Genomic DNA, 12,042 nt, shown 5'->3' with positions numbered 1-12,042 from the left:
CATACATACATACATACTATTACGACTTGATGGCCTTAAAATAAGTAATGGAAATAGTAATAATCAGGAAGCCAATATCAACCTCCCATGTATGGTTGCCAAATGCCGTTGTGTTGCACTACAGTTCTTGGATGTATCAGGATATTTTCCATCTGTATTACCATCTAAAGCCTTATCAGCCGTCCAGTTGAAATTGTTCCAGATCATTATTGACGACTGATAAGCAGATTTATTGAAAGGTAAATTGAAACTTAAAACAAACAACATGACTCGCTATTCTTAAAATTGAAGAGAAAATGCATGCATACATACATACATGCATACATGCATACATACATACATACATACATACGTACATACTATAAGGACTTGATGGTCTTAAAATAAGTAATGGAAATAGTAATGGAAAAGAATGGGAATATAAAGGTTTTGTAAAATTCGAAAACAAATTATTTCCTTAGAATACAAAGTGAAAAAGTAAAAATAGGAACTTATTGTATTGAGAATTAAATCCCAAATAATCATGGAATTTCTGAGACAAGACCTAATATTTAAAGCTCTGAATAAACTTTAGTGATATTCGAAAATAAATCTAAAGCCGGAAGTGTTAAATGTACCTGTGGTGGCCTGTGTCTTAATGATGTGCCAACAGTCTTTTGTTGAATCACAAAAATACAATCCCTGAATATATCCTTATTTAAATTTCACTATGAATCCAAATCTCTCTTTCCAAGAATGTTTTTTGTGTCACTTTGTATTTGCCAAGAAAAGTCAATTGAATTAAATAATTTGAATAAATAAATTCCTACTGAAATGAAAAACTGGGCACAATAATATTCTGACTCATTCTGCTTGGATCTTAAAATACGAATAATTTGTATTTCCAGGTAACAAGATTATATAGTCTTCTTCATGACCTCAGGTCACAAATGGCGTTTTCTCCAAAAAACTATTACCTAATGAAATTTTCATTCTGGAAGGTTCCAAATGTTTATAAGATAGAATCCTTGTTATAATTAGAAAGCATGATAATTACACATAATGGTCTTTTTCATTTGTATTATGTTTATAATCACATTGCTCGACATTATGTTTCAGATTATATTTTGTTGTTTTCCTTCAAATTATTCATATGGTTGACGCCATCGCTAATAAATTCTTTAAAAGTTAGTATCCTGTCTCCAGTATAAATGTCTCTTAGATTTTATTGTTTTTTTATAGATATTAACTGCTCTTGAATCGTTGTCAAAATGAGAAAATTGATTTTGAACTTGTGTATATAAACTAAACTACACAATGAACCATTTGTCTTGCATACAATCACAAACGAAACCTACGATATAAGGTAAGCTTAAAATCAAGATTTCCTTGTCAGTTAAAAGACCTGAAAGACAGCTAAGTGAGATTGTATTCAGTTAACCACTTGTTTCGTAAATAAAATCCATGCTTTCATTCAGTCAAACAGAAAAACGTCAGTCGGAACAAAACGTTTCTGACGGTAACGTCCCCTAAACGAAAAATGCACATCTTTTTCTGAGAGGTGGATAGCCTACATAAATGGTCACCGGAACATGAACATTTATCAATGGCTGTCTCTTCTATTTATTGACAACTAAATCTTCATTTCACTTCGACTGGATCCGTGGTAGAAATATATGCATACTGATCAACATGTGGTAATAGATTCATTATTATGTGAGTGTCATGACGTCGCCAAATGGATTTTGGAAATGTAGCGCAAGTAACAGGCGTAGACAATTGAAGTTGTCATCATGTAATAAAGACACCTCTCTACAACCAAATACCTTTATACAAACAGTCGAAAGTAATGACAAATTAAGACTAGTTGTCAGCAACCATAACAATTATATGGCAGGGGTGTAATATACATATCCTTAAATTTTGTCCTAATGTATGTGTTAACGTGGGACAACCGATCAACAAAGAACATGGACTTTAAAGAGTCTGCATTGTTTCTCTTGTCATCGACACAGAACCATATTCCTCATTGGTGTCTTATTCTTTCATTAATATTTAAAAAATACTAATTAATACTTATGCGATGAAGACTTTTGAACTGATGCATATATATGACATGTTATACTAATATATGATAAGCGGACCAAAATGAAAATTAAACACAATATTGACCAACATAACACGGATTCAAATGAACCTATTTAGTCAATCCCAAACTTAATATTTTGCCAATTGTTTTAAAACAATACATGTAACAGAGATGTATTTGTCCGTGCTTGAGTTCATGTAACGACGGTTGCACGTGACTTATTGCAAGCTGTTTATTCATATACAATCATACAAAAGAATGGAATATTTACATGGATGAATAGACGGGGGGGGGGATTAACTGGAAAGGTGGCTGCCTGGGACTATTCCATGACTTCGATAACTACCTATGGGTTGAGTCAACGAGGACAAAATATGCCTTACATTTAACTGAATTGATTATGCATCAGTTCCATCAAGCATGCAATACTCTTGCAAATTAACAACTATGAATTATGACCGAAATTCTAGATTATCGTAATTATGCATTTTTATGTAGAGATAATATTGCAGTACTTTCTGTCGTAGTCAGCGTGAAACTTACGTTTAACCTATGGAATAGAATCACAATAAATTGCTGTCTGCAAGGGATGGGATCTGCTCTGTTGGGGCATGAGTTGAATTTTAATTACAGTCCGTTCAATAACAGTCCTATATATATGTCATTGTAGCGTTAAGTGTTGGGAATAAGAGGGTTCAGAAAAGCCGGAGAACATCTTGGGCCATTTGAAATGGGTGTCATTAAATAATATTTTCAATAATAGCTAGTAATAAAGGCGGACTATTTTGAATTCGATTAGAGTGTTGTATTTTTTGGTGGTTTGAGAATGTAATTCTGACTGGCTAAGCTAAACGAAAGGATGTGTTTCCCAGACAAAATTCACAGTGGATTTAGTCTCCCTCGCGATAGTAGACAGTCTGAGGAAAGCTTAATTTTTCTACCGGAAATAAATACTTCCCGTTCTATTGTCCAAGTAACATGTGTCCAAAAGGAGGACACAAAAAATAGAGAAATTCAGCTAAATAGTAAGAGATGGTCTCACTAAAACACAAGGTTATCCTGAACTGCATATAGTATGGTCATTGATGTATGTTTTGTAGTTATTTATTGAATTTTTTCACTTTAATTAACGTTTAAATTTTCCTTGAATTCAGAAGGCAATTGTATAAACGCATTTTTCCTTGAATATTATATGATTCGTTGATTACATGAAATTGTTAAAACTACCTCATTCATATGTAATAGAAATCATATATTGTAAGGACTTCATGCATTTCTTCTGGTACTAATTGTGAGAAATAAATTATCTGTCTTACGTTTTTGTATCATGTATGCTGAAAACAGATTTTGCTATATCTTGAAATGTAAGTCAATGACTCGCTAATTAAAACGGCATTGTAGTAAAGACAAGGAGTGATGTCCATTAATTAATTTATGTAATAAAGTTGTGAATTCTTTTCAATCGAGAATTGACGGTCTTATTATCAGGAACGTGTGCCGACAGGCATAGCACAGCCGGTAATTTATAGCCAGAGTGGGGTGTGGTGGTTTATTTAAGAGGTCTAATTACGTAATGATTCTCTGCTAGGAATGAGGGTAGTGGCAAGCAAGGATGTTACGACTAAATACCAGTATGAATTTGATAAATGACCATAGCATAGTTCTTTTGAATTACGATAGACAATATCTGACGTAAAAGAGAGTAGGAATATTAACAGTGACAGACACAGAGACATAGTGAATCACACCGAGAGAGAAAACATAAGGCAACGTCGACCTATCACCGACAGTGATTTGGAAAGACTGGAAGCAACCCAATTTATGTTTGATCAGTCACTCGATTCTGTAATGAAATTTGTTTGATCGGTGTATCAGAACGGCTAATTGAACTTCGCATAAAGTATGTGACTGTTCCTAAGACCAATGAATCATTCCAATGTCATGTTCAATTTCATTTTATTTATTAATTGATTAAATTGTTACATTTTACATAAAGGGGCTCTTGTTTTATTATATATTTTTTCACAGATCTGTATTTTTCCATCCATTAATTTCATATTTAATTTATTGTTTACTCGATACGGGCAATAACACGGTTGTTGATCATCTCCTAAATATAGATGATCGACCACAACAACATTTGTGGAAAGTGTAAATGAAAGACTTTCATCAACCTGAAATAGTAAGAGCCGCGTATTTATTCAAACATCAGTAACATTACTACTGGTACTGAAATACTCATTTCTGAACATGCGTTCCCCAATTGTTGTTGTTGTTGTAGGGTTTAACGCCATTTTTCAGCACAGGATAGGCTATAAATGGCGGCCAGTATAATAATAATAATAATAATAATAATAATAATAATAATTTGTTCTGCTTTTTTGCTCCATACTATTTATATATGACATATGATGGAAACTAGAGATATGAAGAGAACAAAATAGCAGCCAGATTCATGAATTTCATGGTTAATGTGGATAATATAATTAGTTTGTTCCTCATTCATTGGCAATATAATGTTATTTAACGTCAGACTCCGGTAACACTTGTGCTAATGATCACAGCGATTAATCTTCACTACTATTCACTAATACATTTTACTACAGTCTATGATGTCATCTTTATTTTCAATGCAAACTTACGTGTTTAACTGAATACTGAATGCAACAAAAATTAAATATCCTATTAAATTTACAAATTAATTGCCACTTTATTCAGTAAAGAAAAGGACCCGTATATATATTTTTAAAAGCATCTTGGCAAAGGTGATCGTTGCATGTTGACCACATGAAATTGTGTCCAGATATGGCACGTGATCCAAGAGCTAAGAGCTAAAATAGGGACACAACACCAGCCACACATACTAATCCTGTTATTGTAAAATAAAAACCAGTGGAGTGTATTCATTCAGGCACCGATCCATACACACACTGCGAGCTAATGTGTTTTTGATCAGTAACCAGATCTCAGCGTGTTTTCTATCTGAATTTTTCGGTCTGTAAATCTACGCTATTTGTACTTTGTGTCCGTAACTGTCTGTGATTTTCCAGTTCTATCAACATAGTCTCAAACTCATCCACTCTGATTATTTCATCATCCGTTGCAAATGAATACAGTTTACCGATTGTATTCAGACTCCTTTGTATTGCCGCAAGCAATTTGGAATAGACGCGACATCATCAATATAATCGCATTGAAATTAATTTCCTAGCAACACCAGAGATACCGGTTACTATCGATATAATGCCGACAATAAGACCGATTGGTGCACCTACAATTGCTAATGTTGTCGTGATTCCAGTCACACCAGGAGTAACAGTGTCAGCTGCAGCACGACCGCTGCTGAAGCAAGACTTAACTTGTACAAATCACTTGGTAATGTCACTTTGTTGTTCCGCTACGATTATTATTTTTCACGCCAGGCAGAATGAGGCCCGCCGTAGTTTTTCAATTAATAATATAAGCATGTATTTTACTTGCATAACAGGAAGACTTTGTCTTGCCATATCATCCTGCGTAGGCGCAACATGTACATGCACTTCCAGCCAAATATTTATTTTACTGGCACAAATGACAAATACGGTTATTAGAAAAAATATAGATATTTAAAGTTTACCAGTTTGATCTTCAAAAATCACAAGCTCACCTGAATCGACTCCAACAATATGATTATAAGTCTTAGACAAATCCGCATTCGTGGCACGTTAGGTCAAATTCATATGAGCACGGTGTAGTCGAGTTGAGATAAACTGGGATAAATAATTAACAAGAGGTGTTACTAGGCATGCGACGCAACAATTGTCAGGGGCATGTTGATAAATCCAGATTGGATATGCCAGTTTCACGTCTGCGTGGCACCATCTATGTAAGTTAATGTCACATACAAACGACATGAAACAGTCAACGACATGGCCTTCTGCCACCTCTTAATCGAAGACCTCTGCCCGATGATATTCGATGACTCATTCCCTAAATTCAAACGTTTCTTCCATTTAATACGACTGCGAGACACTATGCGTCCATCCACCGCCTTTTCAAATCCACTCCTGATGCAGCTCAGACTAATTCTAATTCTAGAGCTTTTGCAACCTCTAGAGCGGCTGTTGCCAATAATTCTGGAATCGCTGCAAGGAATGGAAAAATTACACTTCACCGTTGTTTTGCATTTGCGTCACCTCAGACGTGGAAAACTTTAATATCTCTTAGGTATTGTTGCGCTTGGCCAAAATTAAGCTGAGTTGTGCTTGTGTCAACCTCACAGGACATTCTCAGATAATTTTGCACGAGAATGGTTCAGTGTGACCCCACAATTATTTCTGATTGCTTTTTGTTTTTGCAAATTGATATTCACTAAGGTCGACTTTTACTTCGTGACAGGACAATATTATTTAAATGCGTAACAGGTTTAATTATGAATTCTACGAATTACAGCAGGTGCATCGAAGATCCGCATTCGACCACCAGCACACTCCAAAAAGTGTTTTATCAGTTAGCATAGCAGAATAGCTTCTGTAATTAGCACCATGGGTATCTACAAGTGTATGAAAATATATGTCAATGGCAGACTGTCTGGACAACTGCAAGTGTTCCAGTAAAAATGAATAACTCGGGTACAACCAACGAAAGTTATGTTGGGAAATCAGTAGACAAGTTTTTGGATGCTGTTCCATATACCACAACAGATTGTGATATAGACATGCAATACCAGGAGTGGCTAGTGCATAGTAAAGCCAAAAATTTCAGAAGGTTATTGATGGCCGTTTAACAGCAACGAAACTTTTGTCACTCCTAAGGTATCACATATCATCTTACTATGTTATTGACTATTTTCTTTATTTACATTTGGAAACGCCCCAAACACATGCTATGGTACATTAATACCATGTTTGATACTTATTTGCAACGCAAACGTTCCTGCATCTGCGGTATGTGCGTCTACGGTATGTGCGTAAAATGACAATGTTGATGTGGTTCCCGACTGTAATCGATAACATATGTGATTCTGTAGAATGTGATAGGGATAACACAGGCATCTGCAACCTGAACCTTTCTAATACAATTCTACCAGCTCCACCTCCGACAACCCAAACTGCTTCGTTAGAGTTGCTTTTATGAAGCATAGTTAATGTGTGTTTTGCTCCAAATATAACTTTGCGAATATTTCTTGACGACCAAAGGATAAAACTGAGGGGAATTTCACGCGGAAATGTCATTGAATTACAAATGAGATGTGATCGACGCTGTGAAAATCCAAGGTTCAAATTTGGGCTTGAATCAAGGACTGTGGCGGTTTGAACAGCAAGTTTTGGCTCAAAAATTTATGACTAACAGGAGCTGTTGTGTACTGTGTATGTGCTGCATTATTTGTTACATGCTTGACAAACAGCATAGCTGGACCGGCGGTTCTAGTGTAATCATCGCAGTCTCAGGCGAATCCGGGATTGATGTGCTAGCCAGAACCAAATTGTTTGTATCGTTCATGACATTTACGTTGTTCTTCTTTCTTTACAGTGATTGACTGAGGTATTTTTTGCTGTGATTGTTGTGCGTCAATGGATGAGGTGCAAATGTTTCCATATAATCTGCTCATAACTCATCACCTTCTTCAGTACTTTTCTTCACATATGCATTATATGACTGTAAAAAATAAGCCTAATGATCATAGGTAGCTTGTTTCCTTCCAGAAAATTCCCTGAATATCGTTTTATGCCATGCATCATTTATTTTTTATCATTTTGTTATCATGTCGGGAGGTCTGTGAAGAGCGACACGCATAGCAGTTATAAAATCACCTCACGAATTTCTCCGTTAAAGAAATGAGGTTGTCTTTTAAGATGCGATTTGTTTAATCGAGTAGCAGGTATAGTATTTTCGCAATTGCCTCTATAACGTCTTTATCCAGTTTACGGGTGCGTTTGGCGATCATGCCAGGGGATTCTCTAATTTTATCAACATCTTCTTTGACCTATTCAATCGCTCCTAGCAAACGTGTGAGGCCTCTGCAATTGCTTTTGTGGTTAGTTTGATATCCCTTTTACGTTTGGCTATATTACGATCTGCAACATAAGCCGATGGTGTAATCATGTACAACCGATCCAGGCTAACCATCGTACAACCATATTAAAACAACAATTGTGTTTTTCCTGGTCCAGCAGGACCAATGATTAGTGCACGAACTGAATTTGGAAACTCGTTTCCAGCTGTGTTTGGACGGTTTTAGTGTTTCTTTCAATGTCGGAAAAGTCTGGGAATCGTTTTTGCGTGAAAATATTGAATAATAATACAGTATTTATTAATATGATCATTTCTTCATGCTGTGTACGATATCTCGCCAAAACACGTACTGTAAATCTAACTCGAGTTCAAAGACATAATGTACGAACATCGATTAGTGGAACTTGTGCTAGCAAAGAAGTTCATGTCCACCAGAAAATTCGCAAATATGTTTTGAAAAAGATGAGATTGCGGTAGCATTAAGAAAGTAACCAGGGACAACATGCAGTAAAAATCCGGATGAAAAACATCTTTCTGGATACAATGACTATGAGCAGGATACAGAGCTTGCTCTACGACTCGAGTCTAACAAACAACCAAAGTCTACTGACGCACCTATCAACCGTGCTGATGGCGCGTGTTACCGTTATGACCTTCCTTATGAAGCATTAAACGATAAATGTGAGCGTCAACGCGTCAACGTGGATCTCATCCATGACTTAAATGATATTAATCCAACATGGCGAGATAACAAACCGCAAGATGGGTCGTCAAAGAAGGCATATTAAAACCATGATTGCATCAAGTTGTGGAAGAAAATGTGCACTGATTAACAGTAAACATACCAATATAAACAAACAAACAAACAAAACAAAGAAGCCGGATATTATCTAAAATATTATATACTCCGTGTGGGTGCTGGAGAGATGTAGCCCCTTTGGAACAGTTCGCCAGTGAAGCCAAGGTACCCATGGGATTGTCTGAGCATAGTTGGCCAGACAAGCGCTTTGGCAAATTTCTTTACCAGCACCAAGAACAATTTCACGTGTTTGGATCAATGTCCAAACACCTGAGTTTCATCAGGCTGATTTGTTATTTCGACTACATGATCGTGTCTGTGATCGACAAGTCCGACTTAGCATATATAATTAAGGCGATAACCATTGTCAATGTTGTTAGCAGGTATAACAAAGCGGAAGCGTTGACACCAAAAGATTCTGCAAGTGTCTCGGGTACACTTGAGCGGATTTAATCGCATTCTTGCAGAACGGTTATTCAGTCATTAGTACGCGCAAACATTATTAATAAGGCTAGAGCAGCCTCTGGATTGGATAGCACCACTGCCATTGTTCATAGCAGCATTGAAAATACTAACTCATACGACATGATTAAAAGGGCAATGCAGTTTGGCACAAAAGACGTTACTGTTTCTCTGATAATCATTGAGCCACCACCATATTAATCACTATGAGATCATTATTTGTTTGTGCCTGAAGATTTAGAAGATGGACATTAGCGTCACACAACTGAGACGCTAACATCCGTGGACTAATCACAATTTTGAAACGGTCTGATACTCTAAAGCAATCAATACATTTCTTAGTGTTGCCAACATCTCCTAGCGGACCAAACGCTCTCAATTTAGCATTTATGCAAAAGGAATTGCAAGTGATGCCAGTTAATTCGGAACTGCCACCAGTATTTGATTTGACGCGGTAACCAGTATCAATTGTAAGTTGATTCACAACAACACGATGGTCGAACGCGTAAGAACTGATTACATCTATGAATGTTTTTGTCTTTTTACATTGTTTGATTGTGAGGGGCCAAATTTCTGTCGATCTACGAAAAGCACATTAGTTTGGGCCAGAGAACAATTAATTAGATTTATGGGGACAGGCGTTTGTTAACTCGCTATAGTGCAATGATTTCTATTGTCTGGTCGGTAGAGGTAGAGATTTCTTAACTAAGCTTTCGTTTATCTAATAGCCAGACAAACTGTAGGGACATGGCTAACTTCGATTTCATAGTGGAACTGTCAAACTTGAAAAATCCCAGAAACCCTTAGTCGAAAACCTGGAACGGCAAGCTGACCGCAATTTTCGCGCCTTGATAAAAGGCGGTAAACATATTTAATCCTGATTGGTTACTCTAAATAAGGGGGCGTGGTTCCCACACAAAATTCCCTAGTTTTAAAAACGCCTCATAGAAAAACCTAATTAGTCTATGGTTTGCTGCAAGAGTTAAAGTACAAGGGACTCCGAGAGTGAATTTGGAAGAAATTTTCTCGTGAAACATTTGTCCAAGCGAATGCATATCTGGAAGGTCGACATACAAAATCAAGTAACGTTGAAAGCACAAAGGGGGAAAATAACTATTCAGACGTATTCTCAGACGTATCCTCAGATGTACTTACGTACTGACGTATCCAAATATCTCTGTATCTGCTTACATACCCACCTACCCACACAACGTTTGAGGGCCGAAGGGAGGCAAAACAGTAGGAAGGTTGGAGAGAAAAAGAGAAAGGAAGGAAAAGAAAAGACGAAAGGAAAGAGAACCACTACAGTGAAGTAAGAGTGAACCAGAGCTAATCAGGTTATGCAATTGTACAAGGTAACGACTTCGATTGTTCACTCGATCGTATGATGAAATAATTCTAATAGTAAACAGATCGGCTATTTTTATAAATATATTTGAGTTTTGAAATTCGGTGAAAGATTAATTCCAAAAGTAAGTGTATCTACCTAATGTACTGTATTATCAACATTGTTTATGTAATTGATTAAATTTAAATTTTTATGTTCGGGGGCTCAGATCTCCATTTATTCCACCTATAAGTTTACTCAATCCTGGCGATAACACCGAGCCAATCATCTCATAGATAACGAGAACCGAATAAAGCGGACACCTTGAAATAAAGTACAATCCGCCAATCAACCCACACCCTTTACAAAGAGAGGGCCGTTACAAAGTGGGGCCTTTTCTGGGATCAGAACATTTTTATTCGGGTAAGGAGTCTGCGCAAATATAGAATAGAATAAGTGCCTAAACATTGATAATTTCCATAGTACTTGTCAAGAAATAGTGATCAGATTGAATCGAATTATTGACTGCTTATTTTTTTAATATTTTGTTATGCAATTGTTCTTGCCATTTCTTTTCATATTGTCATGAAAATATTGTAAGAAATTTAGGCACATACCTTGCTGTCGGATCGTATTCTAAAGTCGTGAAGTAAAGTGAAGAATTACCTTTATAATATCTTTGGAGAAGAGATATTTAGGCCAACCCCGTAGTAGTAATTACGCCTTGTTTGTGTGTATGCATTACACTTAATTTGGGGACGACATTCCAGCTGTGTACTGCCCGTTATTATTCTTGATGCGGGAATAGTCTGGGTTAATTGAGTAGACCATACTAGAGGTAGGATAAATACGTGTGGAGCTATTTTCGACTAGGGCAGTAAAACTTATGTATTGGAAAAGGGCTTAATTCTGATGTCACTGTACAAGTAGACCAAGATGGCGACATACAGACAATTAGTTAGGGAATTTAAATCAGTTGGTAAGGAAGAGTTATCTTACGAAGGGGCCCGTTAGCTGAATTTGTTGAGCGCAGTGTTAGAGAACACAAAGAGCAACTAGCCGCTGAACGAGAGAAAGACAGACACGAAGCTGAACGAGAGCTCGAAGTAGCCAGGTTGCAGGCCGACGAAAAATCTAGAGTAGTCCAACATATGTTAGCCATGGAGAGAATGAGGATCGAAGCAGAGTCCAGAAGGGGTGAAGACCTGAATGAACGTTCAGGACGCATAAGTAGGCGATCTCAAGGCAGAAGACCAATACAGATCACCATGTCCATGTTCAATGAGAAGGAAGAAATCATTGACAACTTTTTGACGTAGTTCGAAAAGTTGGCTCTGGTTCATCTGCTACCCAAAGACCAGTGGGCAATCAATGTTTCCACGTACAATTCCA

General features: G+C 36.7%; 1 protein-coding gene across 4 annotated transcripts in view; it reads right to left on the bottom strand.

Annotated features, from left to right (window-relative positions):
• The window catches only part of LOC149796700 (uncharacterized), a 70,796-nt gene that overhangs the window by 32,013 nt on the left and 26,741 nt on the right, over nucleotides 1-12,042 (bottom strand). The window lies entirely within an intron of this gene.

The sequence above is a fragment of the Sinohyriopsis cumingii genome, chromosome 6 (assembly GCF_028554795.1).
Source record: "Sinohyriopsis cumingii isolate HCF-2022 chromosome 6, ASM2855479v2, whole genome shotgun sequence".
Taxonomy (NCBI): Eukaryota; Metazoa; Mollusca; class Bivalvia; order Unionida; family Unionidae; genus Sinohyriopsis; species Sinohyriopsis cumingii.
This window is presented reverse-complemented; position numbering and strand designations above follow the sequence as displayed.